Source organism: Schistocerca cancellata, chromosome 2, assembly GCF_023864275.1.
Source record: "Schistocerca cancellata isolate TAMUIC-IGC-003103 chromosome 2, iqSchCanc2.1, whole genome shotgun sequence".
Taxonomy (NCBI): domain Eukaryota; kingdom Metazoa; phylum Arthropoda; class Insecta; order Orthoptera; family Acrididae; genus Schistocerca; species Schistocerca cancellata.
In genome coordinates, this window is record NC_064627.1 from 1,056,180,877 (window position 1) to 1,056,192,652 (window position 11,776).

Sequence of the window (11,776 nt, forward strand, 5' to 3'; positions counted from 1 at the left end):
GCTACGACCTTCATTATGACGCCTGTGCGTATCCAGTGGAAGGGAGCACTACCGTAGCGGTTGTAAAAAAAAGGAAATAAAGAGCCCTTGTCGATATAAGGAGAACCTTCTAAACACTTGTAGTGCAGACGCTGAACAGACATGGCGAAAGCCGTCGGAGAGGGCCGAGGAGGCGGGCCAGTGATTGAAACGTTTCATTGCGATAAGAGAGGCAGCGCAGCGGGCGAGAGCAGTCCCCGAGGGCTTTTTGTGGCCGGCTGTTGTTTGGCCGAGAGTAAACATCCGCGGCGGCCCATGTGTGGGGCAGGAGCAGCAGCGGGGGTGGCGGCGGGCACCGCTCCCTCCACCACACACCTCACTCCACTCGCAGGCGCCTCCAGCGTAGCTGTTGCTGGCCGCACTATACTCTCCGACCCGCGAATGTGGAGAGTGCAGCGCGAAGAAACGGCAACAACGCCAAGGAAGAGTCCTCGTCCTTCTACATCTACACCTACATCTACATGGATACTCTGCAAATCACATTTAAGTGCCTGGTAGAGGGTTCATCGAACCACCTTCACAATTCTCTATCATTCCAATCTCGTATAGCGCGCGGAAAGAAAAAAAAAATGGTTCAAATGGCTCTGAGCACTATGGGACTTGACATCTGAGGTCATCAGTCCCCTAGATCTTAGAACTACTTAAACCTAACTAACCTAAGGACATCACACACATCCATGCCCGAAGCAGAATTCGAACCTGCGACCGTAGCAGTCGCGCGGTTCCGGACTGTAGTGCCTAGAACCGCTTGGTCACCGCGGCCGGCGCGCGGAAAGAATGAACACCTATATCTTTCCGTACGAGCTCTGATTTCCCTTATTTTATCTAGGTGCTCGTTCCTCCCTATGCAGGTCGGTGTCAACAAAATATTTTCGCATTCGGAGGAGAAAGTTGGTGATTGGGATTCAGTCGCAACGAAAAACGCCTTTCTGTCCAGCCCAAATCCTGTATCATTTCTGTGACACTCTCTCCCATACTTCGCGATAATACAAAACGTGCTGCATTTCTTTGAACTTTTTCGATGTACACCGTCAGTCCTACCTGGTAAGGATCCCACACCGCGCAGCAGTATTCTAAAAGAGGACGGACAAGGGTAGCGTAGGCAGTCTCCTTAGTAGATCTGTTACATTTTCTGAGTGTCCTGCCAAAGAAACGCAGTCTTTGGTTAGCTTTCCCCACAAAATTTTCTGTGTGTTCCTTTCAATTTAAGTTGTTCCTAATTGTAATACCTAGGTATTTAGCTGAATTTACGGCTTTCAGGTTAGACTGATTTGTTGTGTAACCGAAGTTTAACGAGTTCCTTTTAGCATTCATGTGGATGACCTCACACTTTTCGTTATTTAGGGTCAACTGGCACTTTTCGCACCATTCAGATATATTTTATAAATCGTTTTGCTGTTTGTTTTGGTCTTCTGATGACTTTATTAGTCGATAAACGACAGTGTCATCTGCAAACAACTGAAGACGGCTACTCATATTGTCTCCAAAATCGTTAAAATAGATAAGGAACAGCAAAGGGCCTATAACACTAATTTGGGGAACGCCAGAAATCACTTCTGTTTTACTCGATGACTTTCCGTCAATTACTAGGAACTGTGACCTCTCTGACAGGAAATCACAAATCCAGTCACATAACTGAGACGATATTCCATAAGCACGCAATGTCACTACGAGCCACTTGTGTGGTACAGTGTCAAAAGCCTTCCGGAAATCCAGAAATACGGAATCGATCTGAAATCCCTTGTCAATAGCACCCAACACTTCATGTGAATAAAGAGCTAGTTGTGTTTCACAGGAACGATGTTTTCTAAACTTGGAAGGTTGTACAGCAATTAAGTTTCCTACTTCCCGAAATCGAGGAAGACCGTACGATGTGACAAGAGAGTGGTACAGGAGTCGGCTGTCGCAGTGCCCGTTGGCTCTTTCCAGTCGCTCGCAGAACAGAGTGCATGTCTCTCAGAAGGATATCATTCTCCCTCAACGTAGCATCAATCCGAATTCAGCTTTGGCTCTGTCTGATGCGTATATCGGACGTCACCATCAATCAAATAGGCCAGCATCATTCTGTATCTGTGTCTACATGTATACTCCACGTGCCACAGCATGTTGCATGGCTAGAAGTGGTTTGTACCATTGCTAGTTATCACTTTACGTGACAAAACCTAATCAGTTCCGATGGCTGTTATACGGATCAAAGATTATTACGTCTCTTTGAACAAACGTTTCCAGAGCTACTTTTCAGTTCTGTTGACGGCGCTACGGAAACTTCTGTTCTAGCATAACTAATTAGAACAGGACAGTTTGAATAGCCGTACGTAACCATCAACAGTTCAAGATATTCTCAAGTGACATCGCGTCTGCATTATCTGACTAGTATTCGTAACCTCCCTCTCTACTGTAATACTCAGATGTTGAGTCCCATAGTGCTCAGAGCCATTTGAATCATTTCTACAGTAATAACGAAATAACCATTGTTTTTAGCGTTGCGACGTAAAGTGAAGCGCGGGCACGCCAGTCGGGAACGATAAAGCAGAGAGGGCTGTGACAATACGTCAGCCAATTGCACGCTGACCGACCCCTCTTCAGGACGACAACGCGACAGCAGCGGAGCCTCTGCGAAGAGAACACAAGCGCCGCACCCGACTGGTCGCGGCCCCAGTCGAAGAGAAGCTTCAAGACTAGCAACCTGAATAGAAGCGTCTAAGCTCGTTACTTCGCTTGTACATTCTATGTAGCTCAAACTTGGAAATGTTATACTGAAGAACATTGATTATTTTGCACGTCGCCCTTTGCTTGCGACACATCTGTGTATTATTGATAGTTAAGTATTGTCATTTACTTTTTTGTAATAAGACTCATTAATACGATTTGCTTGAATATTCTCTAGCGATCCGAGACAGCAGGTTTCCTAGACACCCCATAGTCGACGACTAGGCAGGATTTGATACTTTTTTTTTCGTAAAAGTGGAACCCTTGTGGGAACGCATTGTTGTCGGTGTGTCCGAATGTTAAGGACCCTTTTTCTCAGGAACGGGTAGTCGTATCAACTTTAAAGTTATGTCATGTATTAAGATCTGTGGTCCCTTAGCAGCATAAAAATTTTACCCTTTTAAGTCAATTCAGTCAAGATGTCACACACTTTCAAACTCGCAAACCCACTCAAACCTACAGGGCACTTCCCGCTGACCTGAAATCATGAAATTCGGCAAACAAGGTTTCACAGTACTAGTAAACTAAAAAGATATGACAATTGTTAAACTGTAACTACATCACATAAAAATATCCTTGTACCATTAGAACATACATTGGATTCATGATCCATCAGAAGCAATACAGACGAACATTACTGCGTGCAAACGTAAAATGTTGTAGCCTTGTTTTGGTAAGTAAATAGAGAATATCCTATTAAATCTTCTCTATCTACATATAAAATCTAAAGTCCCCTTCTCGCTTCTTTTTGTACATCCGGGCTAGTCTGAGGAACTACTGCAGTGATTTTGATACGGTCTTGGAATTCGCGGGACCGATGTCTTGCCAGTGTCTATTTCGAAAACAGACAAAAATCGCTGAAACCCTAGATTCCCAGGATAAATAAACTAATGTATAATTAAGTCTCTACGGAACCTGAGTCTGCGAGTCCAACTGGCACTTGTTTTTTTTTATTTATTTATTTTTTTTTAACTGAGTTATCTATTGAAAAGATATCAGAAAGCTTTTATAAGGAACCATATAGTGACGTAACATTTGTTAATGTTCGCAGTCATACATAACACAAAAAAAATGATGCGAGAATTATGCTGGGACTAGATTCGAAGGCCACCAAAACGCTCCGTTACCAGCTCCATTGCCTCATGAACGTCGCACAACAGGACGACTACTGTGCCATGCTGGCAGTATTGTTCAGCAACTTTCTCTCTCCCTGTTCTTCAGTAATTTTAACAAGGTGTGTATCACAAAGCTATTTTTAAAAGCTCGCCTATACCGTTAAAAAACATAAGCAGTGTTTCGAGGGAGGTACCGAAGTCAGTCGCAATTGGAAATAAATCAGTGGCCAATGTTGAAATTTTGTGCCGAAGCGGGATTCGACCCCCGAGTCCCCGCTTTACGCGGGCGGTCGTCTTAACTACTTCGGTTAGCCGTCCACGCTTCACTGTCTACCGAAATTCTCAATTTATCGCAGGGTGGAGATATTTTGAAAGAACCGTGTAATTGTAAAAATTCTGCGTTTATAACGTGTGCAGGAGGCCGAGAAAATTTATTCTTCCCCTGTTTTTACGTTCAGTATACCCCAGCACACGTAAAACATATACTGTAAAATAATAACAGATCTAATTTTATGCACAAAACAGTCATGCACGTCGTATAATAACCTTCTGGAACTTACAGAGGCGGACAAAAGTATTCAGACGCTGGGAGTAATCAGATAAGTAAACCTTACGTGTCTTTTTAACTCAAAACATATATTTTATTCTTTACAAATGTGTAATACATATGTCAAAATGAACATTTGCAGAACAACAAGTAACAAAACACGCCTTATGTAAAAAGAAACAAAGGAAATCGAAATATACAATGGGCAAAAGTATTCAGACACTCAGCAGTCAGTATTTGGTAATGTGTCACTTTCTCTGTATTACAGCCCTGTCTTTGTGACATGGAGTAAACAACCTGTTTCGTTATATCCGAACCGATATTCACTCATTCTTCTTCTATCAATGCGCGGAAATGTGTCAAACTGCTCACGTGTCTTTGTGTAGTCTCGTTTTTCTGTTCATTCCAGATGTTTTTGATGGGATTGAAGTCCAGAGACTGCGGTGGGGTAATGTGGAGATGAGGCGTGTTGTATAGTATCCACAGTTTGAAAATTTCCTCCGTATGCTTAGGATCATTGTCTTGTTGGAAATAAAAGTCACCTCCAACATCCAACTCCGCAGCACTTTTCGTCAGCTTTTGTTGAGTATAACGAGATAGACAAATTTGTCCATGGTGCCTTCAATAAAGACAAGCTCGCCAACTCCTCTGGAAGTCATGCATCCCCACTCCATCACACTGTCTCCTTCATGGCTTTTGGGCTCCCACTTTGTGTTTGCTTGACGCCACCCTAAACTGCGGCCATCCACGTGGCTCAAAGTAAAACTGCATTCATCACTCCACTGAATCTTGTCCCAGAAGATCACATCCTTGCCGACAAATTCTTCTGCAAAAACCATCCGCTTTTTTGCGTTACACTTAGTGACGAACGGTTTGCGCCTTGGCACTCTGGCATTGTACCCAGCACTGTTCAGGCATCTGCGCACCGTTCTAACACTAACTTCGGTACCAACGCCTTCTGCCAGTTCTGCAGATATAGCAGGGGCCGTTGTCCGCGGGTCGTCTTTCACCATTCGGACTATCTTCTTATTGTCTCTGTTCGTGAGTTTCTGAGGACGCCCCTGTCGTGGGCGATTGACGAGAGTTTTTTTCTTCTTTCCATTTCTGGACGATACTAAATACAGGGCTATTACAAATGATTGAAGCGATTTCATAAATTCACTGTAGCCCCATTCATTGACATACGGTCACGACACACTACAGATACGTAAAAAAACTCACAAAGTTTTGTTCGGCTGTAGCCGCACTTCAGGTTTCTGCCGCCAGAGCGCTCGAGAGCGCAGTGAGACAAAATGGCGACAGGAACAGAGAAAGTGTATGTCGTGCTTGAAATGCACTCACATCAGTCAGTCATAACAGTGCAACGACACTTCAGGACGAAGTTCAACAAAGATCCACCAACTGCTAACTCCATTCGGCGATGGTATGCGCAGTTTAAAGCTTCTGGATGCCTCTGTAAGGGGAAATCAACGGGTCGGCCTGCAGTGAGCGAAGAAACGGTTGAACGCGTGCGGGCAAGTTTCATGTGTAGCCCGCGGAAGTCGACGAATAAAGCAAGCAGGTAGCTAAACGTACCACAGCCGACGGTTTGGAAAATCTTACGGAAAAGGCTAAAGCAGAATGCCAGGTCGGCATTTCTTAAACAGGAGATTGGAAAACCGATGGATCGGTCGTGGTGGAGATCATGATCAGCAATTCATGTCATGGCCTCCACGCTCTCCCGACTTAACCACATGCGATTTCTTTCTGTGGGGTTATGTGAAAGATTCAGTGTTTAAACCTCCTCTACCAAGAAACGTGCCAGAACTGCGAGCTCGCATCAACGATGCTTTCGAACTCATTGATGGGGACATGCTGCGCCGAGTGTGGGAGGAACTTGATTATCGGCTTGATATCTGCCGAATCTCTAAAGGGGCACATATCGAACATTTGTGAATGCCTAAAAAAACTTTTTGAGCTTTTGTATGTGTGTGCAAAGCATTGTGAAAATATCTCAATAATAAAGTTATTGTAGAGCTGTGAAATCGCTTCAATCATTTGTAATAACCCTGTATAGTTTTTCGGCTTCGGTTGACGACTTTGCCTACTCCTGCATATGACTTTCCCTCACTATGCACCCGCACAATAAGCCTTCGCTCTTCCACTATCGTTTACCTACCTTTACGAGGTATGGCGCTACGTTGGTGTCTTTTGGCGAGACCTGTGCTGTCCTGCAGTACGAGACAGCTGCCTTGCGTACACTGACTGCGTGCTGCCGCCGAGTTGTGCCTTGATACTGCGGTTAACTTGTCACGTTTGGCTGTGTCCAGAGTAAAACACACGCCTGTGATGGTTACACAGAACTAATCGTTCCAGGTAGAGGGTACGGTGACATTCTCATAGTCGACGTCTTTGGAAATATTCCCTGCATTACGGCACATACGCAGGCAGATACACGCTCCGTGTATGCATCAGTCACAGTTGACCGTGAGATACGCATGTAACCTGTGTCTGAATGCTTTTGTACGTCTCTGTAATTTCAAATCCGAAATTTTCCTTTACCTATTCTTTTCGTGTCTTATATGAAATTATTTATAGGTGCAATATGTTAAACATTATTTATGTTTATTTGCAGTTTAAGTACCGTAAAAATAGACGAAAATGTTCCTGCATAAGGACTCGACCATGCGACCATCGGATTACCGTTCTGTAACCTCTCCGCTGCGCCGCAACCGCTGCCTGGGGATTACGCTAATGCCTCACCCGATTAACGCCGACAATGCTATTTTCTCTAAACGCATGGCCATCTCCAGCCCCCACTTCAGTCTCTTTCATTTCTGGAAAAGCCTTGCGTATACCTTAAAAGTGGACGAAATGGATGACAACGATTAGACACGGTCCCCTTGTCAGTGGCACCTACTAGGCAACTCTGTGTTCCTCCATGCCTGTCTATGCTCCGTATCTTCCGGAGGACAGAATAGTTTCATTCAAAAAGATTCTTTAACTATTTCCGTTAAGATAATTACTGATATTACACGCACAGCAAAATCTCATGCTACCGAAACCTCTATTTCGATTCGATACACAGTTTATAAAACGTGTAGGAGCGACCACACCCTGTTTGCTGAGGACTTTCGGTCGGTCTGTGAAGCAAACATCATGTCACGAGACGCTGCACCGCGTCGACAATGACACTGTTCTGAATGTGCTTTCCATCACTGTTGTTAAAATTCGTACAGGACGCAACGCCACTCCAGTGTACTGTGTAAGGGAGTCGGAAAAGAATGCAACGATTCGTGGACGCAGCAGTCAACAGCCCAGCTATTTGCGAGACGCCTCGCTTCTGTTTAAGGCACAACGCTGTCTTCCTCCAGGTGACGCATCCGGAGCCCCAATGCGCGGAATCGTGGACAATCCCGGCTGGTTCAAATTTCACGGCCACAGGTGCATAGCTGGAACATTAATCTATAAGGGGCAATCAAATGAAAACGAGACAGATGGGAAAAGTAAGTTAGCTGTTTAATATTTCAAAACTAATTGTTAATACATTTATCCCATTGTGAGACAAGACGGTCAATGCCTTCACTAAAAAAATGTTTGTGGTTGTCAATGGAACCATGATTGTACTCAGGCGTGTACCTCTTCGTCGGAAGCAAACCGACGGCCATAAACGTCTCTCTTCAGACCTCCAAAAATATGGGAAACTCTTGAGGACGGGTCGATACTCTACCCAGGATGTGGAAGAGCGTCCCAGCGAAACTTCTGCAGCGTTCTCAAGGCAATAAGTGGGCGGATGTTTTGTCGGCATGTTGTTTCGACTACGCTGGAGATATTTCGCTGCGAAGCCCTTACACAATCTCTAAGCAGTCCTGATCCCTCCCCAAGAGATCTCCATATTTTTGGAGCCATCAAGAAAGACTGTTGTGATCGTCGATTTGATTCGGACGAAGAGCTGCACGTCTGGGTACAATCGTGGTTACATAGGCAACCGCAAACAGTTTTCCACGAAGATACTGACTATCTTGTTTCACAGTGGGATAAATGTAAACTCTAAGACCAAAAAAAGCACAACGAATGAATTATCCGAAAGGGACGGAAATCAGTAGATGTGACGTACAAGTACAGACAGACAAATGGTAACAGTTTCAAAAAAAATGGATGATTTATTCAACTGAAAGAGCTTCACAAACTGAGTAAGCCAATGACTTCTTGGTCCACCTCTGACTATTATGCAAGCAGTTATTTGGCTTCGCATTAATTGACAGAGTTATTGGATGTCCTCCCGAGGAATATTGTGCTAAATTCTGTCCAATGGCGCCTTAGATCGTCAAGTTGGAAGGCCCTGACCATAATGTTCAAACGTTTTCTCGTTTGAGGAGGGACTATCAAGTGAGGAAACGTTTGCAACATTATGGTCAGAGCCCTCCAACCGTCTCGGGTTTTGACTATCTAACGCGCCAACTGGACAGAATTTGTCACGGTATCCCTCAGGATATCCAACAACCTTGTCAGGCATTGTCAAGCCGAATAACTGCTTGCAAAACGGCCAGGGGTGGACCAAAGCGTTGTTTATTTGCTCAATTTGTGAACCTGTTTCTATGGAATAAATCGTCCAATTTTTATATGTAATTAATTGTTTTTCTGTACATGTACATCACATCTACCGATTTCCGCCCCATTCGGATAATTCGTTCGTGGTGCGTCGTTTCTTTCCTTCTTTCTTTTTCTCTTAGAGTGTGTTAACACTTAGGGCTATTACTTTTGAAATAATAAACAGTTCACTTACTTTATTTCCATCTGTCTCGTTTTCATTTGACTGCCCCTTAGTTCAAGGTTCAAATGGCTCTGAGCACTATGGGACTTAACTGCTGTGGTCATCAGTCCCTTAGAACTTAGAACTACTTAAACCTAACTAACCTACGGACATCACACACATCACTGCCCGAGGCAGGATTCGAACCTGCGACCATAGCGGTCGCGCGGTTCCAGACTGTAGCGCCTAGAACCGCTCGGCCACTCTGGCCGTCACTGCCCCTTAGTATCTTGCCTTCAATGAACGTTTTGAGCCTCATTCCAATAGAATACCGCTGGTCCATTTTTTGCTAGGAATACTGAGATTTCAAAGCTTGCTTGGTTCTTTGCCTCTATACTTAGAAGTTCGTATCTCAGCGCATAGTGCATCCAGGATATACTGGTTTCTGGATGTAACTTTCTTTTATTGCTCTGCAGAATGTCTCATTATCTGGTGATTATGGGTTTCATTTCATTCACTTCTGATTTTGCATGATACTTGTTTTAATTCTTACACGTATACCTCTACTTTACATGTAACAAAAGTATGAAAAAACCGCTGTTGTGGTATAATGTGCCAAAAAACAGCATTCGGGGCAGGCAGAGAGCTGTCGATTCACTGACGTTACCGCCGCAGCTTCAGCAGGCGTTGCTGTCCTCACCATGGGATGCTTCGGGCTTTAGCCACCCTGTTCTCGCTCCACTGGCGTTTCACAGCCATTGCGGCTCATACGCAAGCCGTGTCTGGAAAGTAACGCAATTACATGTGTAAAAAATATCCAGGACAGTGTTACAAACGTATAAAATTCTTGGAAATAGACCCCTGTTTCCGATGCATCTGTCACGCACGGTAGATACCTTGGAAGCCGTCGACGTGGACCCAGTTTAGGGGCTCTGTAAAGTCTGTTTAGATCCCTTCGATCGTCTCAAAAGGGTTCGCTTTTAATCTTTTCCGGCTGTCCTCGGTGTTTGGGAACATAAAAAAAGTCTGTTCGAGACAGGTAAAGAGCCGGCCGGAGTGGCCGAGCGGTTGTCGACGTTGTAACTCAACCAAAGGTATTCCATTGGGTTCAGATCGGGACTTTGGGCAGGTCAGTTCATTCCAGGAATGTTATCGTCCACAAACCATTGCCTCACGGTCGGTGCTCTGACAGGGTGCACTGCCTTACTGATACAGTCATCGTCTCAGAACGGATCCTCTACTGTACGCAATACACAATGGTGGAAAATGTGTTCATATACTTCCACACCCTAACCACGAAAAACACCCCCTGACTGTAATACTCACGTTCTTTGTTCTTCACTGTTGGCACTATGCCTCATCGCACTAACTCTCTCTAAGCCTGTCAATCGGATTGTCGCAGGGTATACCGTTACCATTCATTTCCAATCACCCCTGTCCAGTGGCGCCGCTCTTTATACAACCTGAAGCGTCGCTCAGCATTAACTACCGAAACGTATGGCTATGAGAAGCTGCCCGACCACTGTGCCCCGTTATTTTTAACTCTCTACGCACAGTCGCTGTGTTAGATGGGCTGCTCCGAGCACTTTGGAATTCAGTAGTGATTCCTTCCACCGAACTCTTGCTATTTTTTACGATCACCTTCCGCAATGTTTGACGGTCCCTGTCCGTGAATACTCGAAATCTGCTTGGTCTTGGTTTTCCACAATAACATCACCAAAAGTCGACATCCAGTGACAAGCCCTCTTTCGAAATCACTGAACTCTCCCGACCGACCCATTCTGGCTTTTATTAATACTGGTAGACCCGCCTGTCATGACATCTAGCTGTTAATTTCGCAATACATACGAGGGGCATTTGAAAAGTCCGTGCAAAAATAAAAACTACTTACGTGTTTTGGGGTAAACCTTTTTTATTTTTCGAAATAGTGTCCTTTTAGACTAATACACTTCGTCCAACGCTGTTCTAATTTTTTGATCCCTTCCGAATAATAGGAATTGTCCAAGTCTGCAAAATAGCTATTAGTTGCTGCAATCACCTTCTCGTTTGAATAAAATCTTTGTCCCGCCAGCCATTTCTTCAAATTGGGGAACAAATAGTAGTCCAAAGGAGCTAAGTCTGGAGAATTGGGGGGATGTGAAACGAGTTGGAATCCCATTTCCATTAATTTTGCGACCACAAATGCTGAGGTGTGTGCTGGTGCATTGTCGTGATGGAAAAGGACTTCTTTGCGGTCCAATCGCCGGCGTTTTTCTTGCAGCTCGGTTTTCAAACGGTCCAATAACAATGAATAATATTCACCTGTAATAGTTCGACCCTTTTCCAGTTAGTCGATGAGGATTATCCCTTGCGAATCCCAAAAGACAGTCGCCATAACCTTCCCGGCCGAAGGAATGGTCTTTGCCTTTTTTGGTGCACATTCTCCCTTGGTAACCCATTGTTTAGATTGTTGTTTGGCCTCAGGAGTATAGTAATGTACCCATGTGTCACCCACAGTGACGAAACGACGCTTAAAGTCCTGCGGACTCTTCCTGAACAGCTGCCAACCATCGTTGCAACACTTCACGCGATTCCGTTTTTGGTCAAGCGTGAGCGATCGCGGAACCCATCTTGCGGATAGCTTTCTCATGTCCA

The 11,776-nt window shown here is 44.6% G+C and overlaps 1 protein-coding gene across 3 annotated transcripts in view; it reads left to right on the top strand.

Moving 5' to 3' along the window:
* LOC126163047 (protein tweety) overlaps positions 1-11,776 on the top strand; it is a 1,031,842-nt gene that overhangs the window by 952,269 nt on the left and 67,797 nt on the right. The gene's annotated exons all lie outside the window — the stretch shown is intronic.